Source organism: Coregonus lavaretus (assembly GCF_964263955.1).
Source record: "Coregonus lavaretus genome assembly, chromosome: 3".
Classification (NCBI taxonomy): domain Eukaryota; kingdom Metazoa; phylum Chordata; class Actinopteri; order Salmoniformes; family Salmonidae; genus Coregonus; species Coregonus lavaretus.
Genome location: NC_139990.1, coordinates 22,315,974 through 22,327,607, shown reverse-complemented (window position 1 = coordinate 22,327,607; position 11,634 = coordinate 22,315,974). Strand labels below are relative to the sequence as shown.

General features: G+C 41.3%; 1 gene segment (V, D, J or C); it reads right to left on the bottom strand.

Annotated features, from left to right (window-relative positions):
• Positions 1-8,707: 8,707 nt before the first annotated feature.
• LOC311108791 (Ig kappa-b4 chain C region-like) lies at positions 8,708-11,167 on the bottom strand. The segment is given in 2 exons: positions 10,759-11,167; positions 8,708-9,309 (listed from the first exon to the last, which is right to left on the bottom strand).
• Between the last annotated feature and the right edge of the window lie 467 nt (positions 11,168-11,634).

The following is an 11,634-nucleotide window of genomic DNA, read 5'->3' as shown; positions in this document are numbered from 1 at the left end:
ATATCTTCTGTATAACCCCCTACCTTGTCACAACACAACTGATTGGCTCAAACGCATTAAGAAGGAAAGGATTCCACAAATTCACTTTTAAGAAGGCACACCTGTTAACTGAAATGCATTCCAGGTGACTACCTCATTAATCTGGTTGAGAGAATGCCAAGAGTGTGCAAAGCTGTCATCAAGGCAAAGGGTGGCTATTTGAAGAATCTCAAATATAAAATATATTTAACACTTTTTTGGTTACTACACGATTCCATATGTGTTATTTCATAGTTTTGATGTCTTCACTATTATTCTACAATGTAAGAAATAGTAAAAATACAGAAAAACCCTTGAATGAGTAGGAGTGTTCAAACGTTTGACTGGTAGTGTAAATAAATACAGTGGGAAAAAAAAGTATTTAGTCAGCCACCAATTGTGCAAGTTCTCCCACTTAAAAAGATGAGAGAGGCCTGTAATTTTCATCATAGGTACACGTCAACTATGAAAGACAAATTGAGAAAAATAAATACAGAAAATCACATTGTAGGATTTTTTATGAATTTATTTGCAAATTATGGTGGAAAATAAGTTTTGGTCACCTACAAACAAGCAAGATTTCTGGCTCTCACAGACCTGTAACTTCTTCTTTAAGAGGCTCCTCTGTCCTCCACTCGTTACCTGTATTAATGGCACCTGTTTGAACTTGTTATTAGTATAAAAGACACCTGTCCACAACCTCAAACAGTCACACCACAAACTCCACTATGGCCAAGACCAAAGAGCTGTCAAAGGACACCAGAAACAAAATTGTAGACCTACACCAGGCTGGGAAGACTGAATGTGCAATAGGTAAGCAGCTTGGTTTGAAGAAATCAACTGTGGGAGCAATTATTAGGAAATGGAAGACATACCTGACCACTGATAAACTCCCTCGATCTGGGGCTCCACGCAAGATCTCACCCTGTGGGGTCAAAATGATCACAAGAACGGTGAGCAAAAATCCCAGAACCACACGGGGGGACCTAGTGAATGACCTGCAGAGAGCTGGGACCAAAGTAACAAAGCCTACCATCAGTAACACACTACGCCGCCAGGGACTCAAATCCTGCAGTGCCAGACGTGTCCCCCTGCTTAAGCCAGTACATGTCCAGGCCCGTCTGAAGTTTGCTAGAGTGCATTTGGATGATCCAGAAGAGGATTGGGAGAATGTCATATGGTCAGAAGAAACCAAAATATAACTTTTTGGTAAAAACTCTACTTGTCGTGTTTGGAGGACAAAGAATGCTGAGTTGCATCCAAAGAACACCATACCTACTGTGAAGCATGGGGGTGGAAACATCATGCTTTGGGGCTGTTTTTCTGCAAAGGGACCAGGACGACTGATCCGTGTAAAGGAAAGAATGAATGGGGCCATGTATCGTGAGATTTTGAGTGAAAACCTCCTTCCATCAGCAAGGGCATTGAAGATGAAACGTGGCTGGGTCTTTCAGCATCACAATGATCCCGAACACACCGCCCGGGCAACGAAGGAGTGGCTTCGTAAGAAACATTTCAAGGTCCTGGAGTGGCCTAGCCAGTCTCTTGATCTCAACCCCATAGAAAATCTTTGGAGGGAGTTGAAAGTCCGTGTTGCCCAGCGACAGCCCTAAAACATCACTGCTCTAGAGGAGATCTGCATGGAGGAATGGGCCAAAATACCAGCAACAGTGTGTGAAAACCTTGTGAAGACTTTCAGAAAACGTTTGACCTGTGTCATTGCCAACAAAGGGTATATAACAAAGTATTGAGAAACTTTTGTTATTGACCAAATACTTATTTTCGACCATAATTTGCAAATAAATTCATGTGTCCCTATGATGAAAATTACAGGCCTCTCTCATCTTTTTAAGTGGGAGAACTTGCACAATTGGTGGCTGACTAAATACTTTTTTCCCCCACTGTATAGATATATACATAAAAATTGTAATTAGTAATTAGAGGTAGGTAAACTTACTTCCAACATCCAGTCTAGTGCCTCCACCAAAAGTGTACCCCAGTTATACAATCTCATTTAGCGGCCGTACAAAAATCTCTGACACTATAGAGACACTGCTTTCGCTCTTTGTAAAGCTACATTTTTCTACACCACCCTGTTCCAAATTAATACACACTGTATAACCTTGTTTGATATATTATATCTGGAATAGGCATATTCATTTAACTCAGTTTACTTCTAAGGAAAATAAATTCAACACAAATTCTCCCAAAATAAATATACATTTCTACTTTCTATTTAAGGGAGTTGTAATACTGTTAAGAAAATGAATTGGGATTTTGATATCAGATGTCAAGCTCTAGAATTGAATACTTACTGACAACATTCAGTTTGGTCCCTCCACCGAAAGTCCACCACAGTGAGAAAGTCTGATTGACTGGCTGTGCAAAAATCTCCAGACAGACAGAGGGAAATGGTAATAGAGACATGGCACTGCTCACTGAATGCTGCTTTGTAACTAATACTGTGTAACTTCAGTAGATTGGACACATTCATGTTCCCCATTGAACTTTCAACATTTTGAAAACTGCTTTGGACTATGTTGACATACAGTGCCTTCAGAAAGTATTCACACCCCTTGACTTTTTCCCAAAACAATTGTGTAACAGCCTGAATTTAAAATAGATTAAATTGAGATTTTGTGTCACTGGCCTGCACACAATACCCCATAATGTGAAAGTGGAATTATGTGGTTAGACATTTTTACAAATTAAGTAAAAACAGCTGAAAAGTATTCAACCCCTTTGTTATGGCAAGCCTAAATAAGACTACACATTTGCTTAACAAGTCACATAATAAGTTTCATGGACTCACTCCGTGTGCGATAACAGTGTTTAACATGATTTTTAAATGACTACCTCATCTCTGTACCTCACACATACAATTGTCTTTAAGGTCCCTCGGTCGAGCAGTGAATTTCAAACACAGGTTTGACCAGAAAGGTTTTCCAACGTCTCGCAAAGAAGGGCACCTATTGGTAGATTTGTAAAAAAATGAAGCAGACATTGAATATCCCTTTGAGCATGGTGAAGTTATTAATGACATTTTGGATGGTATATTTTTTTCAGGATAAATTAAACAGAATAGAGCTAAGCTCAGGCAAAATCCTAGACGAAAACCTGATTCAGTCTGCTTTCCAACAGACTCTTGGAGACAAATTCATCTTTCAGCAGGACAATAACCTAAAACACAAGGCCAAATATACACTCGAGTTGCTTACCAAGACGACATTGAATGTTTCTGAGTGGCCTACATATAGTTACAGTTTTACATTTACATTTACATTTACGTCATTTAGCAGACGCTCTTATTCAGAGCGACTTACAAATTGATGCATTCAACTTATGATAGCCAGTGGGACAACCCCCCTATTTTATTATTTATTATTTATTTATTATTTTTTTAATTCCAGGTATTCCTTAAAGAGGTAGGGTTTCAAGTGTCTCCGGAAGGTGGTCAGTGACTCCGCTGTCCTGGCGTCATGGGGGAGCTTGTTCCACCATTGGGGTGCCAGAGCAGCGAATAGTTTTGACTGGGCTGAGCGGGAACTGTGCTTCCGTAGAGGTAGGGGGGCTAGCAGGCCAGAGGTGGATGAACGTAGTGCTCTCGTTTGGGTGTAGGGTCTGATCAGAGCCTGAAGGTAAGGAGGTGCCGTTCCCCTGACAGCGCCGTAGGCAAGCACCATGGTTTTGTAGTAGATGCAAGCTTCAACTGGAAGCCAGTGGAGTGTGCGGAGGAGCGGGGTGACATGAGAGAACTTGGGAACGTTGAACACCAGACGGGCTGCAGCGTTGTAGATAAGTTGTAGGGGTTTAATGGCACAGGCAGGGAGCCCAGCCAACAGCAAGTTGCAGTAATCCAGACGGGAGATGACAAGTGCCTGGATTAGGACCTGTGCCTGGATTAGGATCTGTGCCGTAAGGTAGGGTCGTACTCTGCGAATGTTGTAGAGCATGAACCTGCAGGATCGGGGTACTGCTTTGATGTTAGCGGAGAATGACAGGGTGTTGTCCAGGGTCACGCCAAGGTTCTTTGCACTCTGGGAGGAGGACACAATGGAGTTGTCAACCATGATGGCGAGATCATGGAGCGGGCAGTCCTTCCCCGGGAGAAAGAGCAGCTCCGTCTTGCCGAGGTTCAGCTTGAGGTGGTGATCCAACATCCACACTGATATGTCTGCCAGACATGCAGAGATGCGATTCGCCACCTGGTTATCAGAAGGGGGAAAGGAGAAAATTAATTGTTTTGACTTAAATCGTCTTGAAAATCTGTGGCAAGACATGAAAATGGCTGTCTAGCAATGATCAACAACCAACTTGACAGAGCTTGAAGAAGTTTTTATAGAATAATGTGCAAATAATGTAAAATCCAGGTTTGCAAAGATCTTAGAGACTTACCCAGAAAGACTCACAGCTGTAATCACTGCCAAAGGTCATTCGAACATGTATTGACTCAGGTATGTGAATACTTACTGAATGTAATGAAGATATATTCCTTTTTTTTTATGTTCATAAATGTTTTAGAAATTTTTTAATTCTTCTTCCATTTTGACATTACATAGTATTTTGTGTAGATTGTGCACAAAAAATGACAATTAAATCAAATTTATACCATGGCATTGTTGAATACTAATTTCTGATTGGCTTGAAGGGCATTCTAGAGCTTGCATTATTTAATTGATAATGCCAGAGAAGCCGGTGTTTGGAGGATATATTGGTACGGGTGTAGTTAGGCATGAGGCAAAGTCAAGGGCTGGTAAACCGTGTTAATATGTCCTCCAAACACCGACTTCGAAGGCATTATCACTTTTAGACAACGGGTTACCAACATATCCCGACACAAATCTAAGGTTGTTAACGTTCTTATCCCTTGCTTGCTAGCTAGCCAACTACGGCTAACTTACAGTCACGTCAAACTGTGCAACCAAAATAACAACAAAGTAGCTGCATTTGCGTTTGTTTAAGCTGTTTTCTACTTACATTTATTTGGATACATCCATAACATTGAGCTAATGATGCACGATTTCTCCTGGCATACAAAATGTGCTCTCTAGTCAGGACACTGCTGTTCAGAGGAGCTAGCCAACAACACATCTAACACAATCACTTCAAACTGAAGCTGGAAAGTCTGCAAACTAGCTGTATTTCATTTAGTTTTCTATTGACATTTCACGAATAGATGAGTCTAGATTGACTTCGACTAGTATTGACAGACCCACCCATCCACATTGTATAGTCATCTGAGGATCTGATCGCCTTCACACAGACTCAGTGAGACTCGATAAGGATTGTGAATTCTGGTTGGAAATAATGGACTCGCTGTTTGAGATGTTGACAGTTACAGGAAAAGGTTGAGGTTTCAACTGACAAAGATAGTATTTGGACAGTGAAACTAACTATATCATGAAATAAAGGAGAGAAAAATAGAAGGATATAAGAAGGAGAGGTCAATGAAGAGATGAAGGGAGAATGCCGGTAGGCTATATATGAGAACTGATAGTCGCTTCCCCCTCTATGTGTATCTGCAAATAAATGTGCTTTATACAAATGTCCAGTTATTGTCAATAGCTTCCCAAATTAAGATAACATAAGACAGCAGTCATGGTAGATTTATGCTTGAATCTGTGGCAGGGAGGACATTTTAAGTGCAATCATTCCAGTGGGCACAGACTCAATTCAACGTCTATTCCACGTTGGTTCAACATAACTTCATAGAAATGACGTGGAAACAACGTTGAGTCAACCAGTGTGTGGGATGTTTGATGTTCTTTTGCCGTTATGTTGCCACTAGATGGAAGTACAAGCATGTCCATAGATCAATGCAAATAGTCTGGGTAGCCATTTGGTTAGCTGTTCAGGAGCCTTATGGCTTGGGGGTAGAAGCTGTTAAGAAGCCTTTTGGACTAGACTTGGCGCACCGGTACCACTTGCCGTGCGGTAGCAGAGAGAACAGTCTATGACTAGGGTTGCTGGAATATTTGGCAATTTTTAGGGCCTTCCTCTGACACCGCCTGGTATAGAGGTCCTGGATGGCAGGAAGGTTGGCTCCAGTGATGTACTGGGCCGTACGCACTACCCTCTGTAGTGCCTTGCTGTCGGAGGCCAGTCAGGATGCTCTCGATGGTGCAGCTGTAGAACTTTTTGAGGGTCTGAGGATCCATGCCAAATCTTTTCAGTCTCCTTAGGGGGAATAGGAGTTGTTGTGCCCTCTTCATGATTGTCTTGGTGTGTTTGGACCATGACAGTTTGTTGGTGATGTGGACACCAAAGAATTTGAAGCTCTCAACCTGCTCCACCACAGCCCCGTCGATGAGAATGGGGGCGTGCTCGGCCCTCCTTTTCCTGTAGTCCACGATCATCTCCTTTGTCTTGATCACGTTGAGGGAGAGGTTGTTATCCTGGCACCACACGGCCAGGTCTCTGACCTCCTCCCTATAGGCTGTTTCATCGTTATCGGTGATCAGGCCTACCACTGTTGTGTCATTGGCAAACTTAATGATGGTATTGGAGTCGTGCTTGGCCATGCGGTCATGGGTGAACAGGAAGTACAGGAGGGGACTGAGCACGCACCCCTGAGGGGCCCCCGTGTTGAGGATCAGCGTGGCAGATGTGTTGTTACCTATCCGTACCACCTGGGGGTGGCCCGTCAGGAAGTTCAGGATCCAGTTGCAGAGGGAGGTGTTTAGTCCCAGGGTCCTTAGTTTAGTGATGAGCTTTGAGGGCAATATGGTATTGAATCCTGAATGTCAATGAATACTATTCTCACGTAGGTGTTCCTTTTTGTCCAGGTGGGAAAGGGCAGTGTGGAGTGCAATAGAGATTGCGTCATCTGTGGATCTGTTGGGGCGGTATGCAAATTGCAGTGGGTCTAGGGTTTCTGGGGTTATCTGTGTGTGTGCATGTGCACGGTGCGTGTTTTTGCGGAAAATATGAAAGCTTTGCATAGCTGTCCTGCGTCATTGCTACACATACTTTTAAAACCCAAGTGTTGATCAGTGACTGTTCACTCCTTTCAGAGCAACTAACACACAGCACAATGATGATGTCCCTGATTATAATGCTGGGGACACTGGGGCTCCTTGTTCAGGGTGAGAGACACTTTGACCAACTTTAATTTATGATGTGTTTTAACCTTAATTTGTGAATATTGAAGATAAAAAGAAAAACAAATCATCTGGTGTTGCCTGATATGTTTCATGATAGGCTTTGGAAGATTAGCAATGTCTATTTGTTGTGATAACCTTATAAATCAGCCTTTCTTCACTTTTTCTTTTTTTCAGAATCATCAGCAGATATAATTCTGACTCAGTCTCCTACATCTCAGTCTGTTAGCCCAGGAGATACTGTCTCTATCAGCTGTACAGCCAGTTCAAGCACCAGTAATTATCTCCACTGGTACCTGCAGAAACCTGGAGAAGCTCCTAAACTCCTGGTTTATGCTGCTACAACCCGTCAGTCTGGGATTCCAGGTCGTTTTACTGGGAGTGGATCTGGTCGTTCTTATACTCATTACACTCTGACCATCAGTGGAGTCCAGGCTGAAGATGCAGGAGATTACTACTGTCAGCAGGGTGCCAGCTATCCGTTCACACAGTGTTAGAGCGCCGTACAAAAACCTCCCTCAGCTAAAGAGGAACTGCTCTGACTCAACAGCTGCAGAGCTACAGAGTCTCCCGTATTCTAAAGTATTCTAAACACCAATTCATCAAAATATGACACTACAATGCGACAATGTAATTGGTTAGGCTTATCTATAGACTATTATACTGTACATATCTCAATATATTCAGCAAAAATTGTCATCTTAGTAAACATACTGGGACCACTAAGGATACAGAGCTGTAGAAAATGCTTTCTTTTTAAGGACGTGTTGAACAAAATTCATAATAGGTTTGATTTATCTTCATATTGTAAGAAGAACCTGTTTCAGTACACAATAGCATGAAAGTTGACCCTGTCCGAACCCAACTATTCATGCCCTACTCAACTTCTACTGTGTACCCCTCCAACCTTGAAAGAGTGAATACAGTCATATAAATTGGATTCAATAAGTACTACTTTGATATCATTATGATACAGTATATCTGCCACAAATAAATGTAGTTTACGTAGCCATATAAAGACCTGAGAGTGAAGTCCCCAATTTGAACGTTATGCAAAGTCTAGCATGAAGTTTGGTTCCCCAGCCCTAGTCAGCCCTACTCAGACACACACAGCTGCCTCAGGCCCAGAGGATTTGAGTCTGGGAGATTATGAGCTGTTGTGTGATTGAAAGTAATATTTGCATGGGCAGGGTTACCGCAACACTCCCAGAATAGAACAGCACCGTGGCCAGATGTTTACCTGTCCCCAGAGAGTTCCAGTGAGTTTAGAGCACATTGCTTCAGTATTAGTAACATCATGAAGACCAGTAGGTTTAGATCACATGGCTTCAGTATTAGTAACATCATGAAGACTAGTAGGTTTAGATCACATGGCTTCAGTATTAGTATCATTGTAGATCTCCTTTTGACTTGTACCAAATGTGCCCCAATCATCCAAGCATTCATTGAGAGAGGTTAATTAACTGAAATGTATTAGTCAAATCATTTTCCATGGCAGAGCTTTCCATTCCTTATGAAATCTAAACAAATCATGAAGATCTCAATGTCTAATGGTAAAACTCATTAAATAATGATATCCAGGCAAACAATTTAAAAGATTGACCGTCTTTATTATCTCAACATGTCAGAACCAACAGCATTACAGCAATAAGGAACAGAACACGTGATATGAAAGCCAAGCAGATCTATTTGACATCAGAATCAGACATATATTCTGTTGTACGTTCCACTATGCTAAAAGCTCCAGCTGGAGGAAGGATTCACACACAGGGTCCAGCCCAGCACAAGAGTGCTAGTATTGCTGGAACAGTAAGAAGGAGAGGTGCAGAGTAAAAACAGTGGAGTCAGAGAGGGGGGGGGGGGACTCATTAATCAGAACACTGGTCTCTCCTCAGTGTCTCAGAGAGTGGAGACTGGGAGCCCTGGGTGGCCTCACAGGTCACAGAGCCCACCTTCCTCCACTGGTCGACAGGAAGGGTCAGGGTGCTGCTCCAGCTGTAGTGGCCTTCCTTCTCCAGGACCCCGGGGCTCCCAGTCACCTCCCAGGTGTTGCTGCTGCTACCGTCCACCTTCCAGCTCAGCTTCCAGTCTGAGGGGAAGCCCTTGTTGGCCAGGCACATGAGAGTGGCCTTGCCCTGCTCCAGCTCAACGCTGGAGGGGGGCAGGACTGTCAAGGTGGGACTAACATCACCTAAAAGACAGGTGGGATGTTAGGGAGAGGCGAGCTATCAATCAATCACCAGACTGATACGACAATAATGATGCATCAGTTTTACATCCTAGCTGTAAATGAAGGCTTTGTCTATCAGTAGTTTTCTGTTCCTCAAACAGACAGTTTATCAGTCTTTCTGTCACTCTTTCAGCTACTAAATATTATAACTACATGAGATGACTGAAAGTACACTCAACTATCTTCCAAATTTAACTATTTAAAATGTGAAATATTTCAGCATACTTCTCCCTTATTGTAATGGAATCAAATCCTAGGAGTCAAACTGTATTTCATTATTTATTATTATTATTTTAAAGAACATTCCACAGATTGTACGACCTATTCTTAAATTATGAATTCATTTAAAATCTGTTGAAAATAAGCCTATGCTGAGGAAGTAAATTCCAGTTGACTGTAACAATTTAAAAAATAATATACATTTCATTTAAAAGACACACTAAAAACATTTAAAAGTTTTAATTCATGGAAATAAAATGAATTAAGTTATAATGTAATTTACGAGACATTCTATCAAGTTGAAACCAAACGTGTATTCATATGAACAGCAGGGCAGCAGGACTTCGCAAGATAGCAAAACTTTTCAATCGATAGCAAATAGCAAATAAAATAGCAAATGAGATCAAATAAGATAGCAAAAAATAAATAGCAAGTAGATAGCAAAACTAAGCAATACTTTGCAGCTGAATGCTGAAGGAGTAAATTTAAGTTGAGTATAACCATCTTACAACAATTATATACATTTAAAAGACAAAAGACAAGATAAAATGAATAGAGCTATGATCAATGAGACAGGGTCTCTTAACCAAAAATAATAGCTTAAAATTTGAGGTCTAACCAAACGTTATATTCAGCTTTTCACACAAATGGTAAGGCTTATGAAGAGAATAATTATTTTACCAAAAACATAATCATGCATAGTATTTTTTTACATTTAAATCTTAGTTTCTTTTCTCACATGATCATCAATGCATCTGTATGCGAGGTCAGAACATTTTCTTTAATTAGTAATTAGAGGTAGGTAAACTTACTTCCAACATCCAGTCTAGTGCCTCCACCAAAAGTGTACCACAGTGATACAATCTCATTTAGCGGCCGTACAAAAACCTCTGACACTATAGAGACACTGCTTTCGCTCTTTATAAAGCTACATTTTGCTAAACCACTCTGATTTAAACAATAACCCTGTTCCAAATTAATACACGCTGTATAAGCTCCTTGTTTGATATATTATAACTTGAATCAGCATTTTAATTTAACTCAATTTACTTCTAAGGAAAATAAATGCAACACAAATTCTCCAAAAATAAATATACATTTCTACTTTCTATTTAAGGGTGTTGCAATATAGTTAAGAACATTAATTGGGATTTTGATATCAGAGGTCAAGCTCTAGAACTGAATACTTACTGCCAACGCTCAGTTTGGTCCCTCCACCGAAAGTGCACCACAGTGATAGAGTCTGATTGACTTGCTGTACATAAACCTCCAGACAGACACAGAGGGGAACGATAACGGAGACATGGAGCTGCTCACTGAATGCTGCTTTGTAACTGATACCCCCTACTGGTACACTCTGGAACTCCAGTAGGTTGGACAATCTCACGTTCTCCATTGAAAATTAAACAGTATGAAAACTGCTGTGGACTATGTTGATATACAGTGCCTTCAGAAAGTATTCACATGGATTTTAAATGGAATGGATTAAATTGAGATTTTGTGTCACTGGCCTGCACACAATGCCCCATAATGTCAAAGTGGAATTATATTTGAGGACTCGCTCTGTGTGCAATAATGGTGTTTAACATGATTTCTGAATGACTACCTCATCTCTGCACCCCACACATACAATTATCTGTAAGGTCCCTTAGTCGAGCAGTACATTTTGAACACAGATTCTACCACAAAGGGGCGGCAGGTAGCTTAGTGGTTAAGAGCGTTGTGCCAGTAACCGAAAGGTCGCTGGTTCTAATCCCCGAGCTGACTAGGTGAAAAATCTGCCTTTGAGCAAGGCACTTAACCCTAATTGCTCTGGATAAGAGTGTCTGCTAAATTATGTAAATGTGAAGACCAGGGAGGTTTTCCAATGCCTCGCAAAGAAGGGCACCTATTGTTAGATAGGTATAATAAAAAAATGGACTTTGAGCATGGTGAAGTTATTTATTCCACTTTGGATTGTATATCAATACACCCAGTCACTACAAGGATACAGGCGTCCTTCCTAACTCAGTTGCCGGAGGAACCGCTCAGGGATTTCACCATGAGGCCAATGGTGACATTAAGATA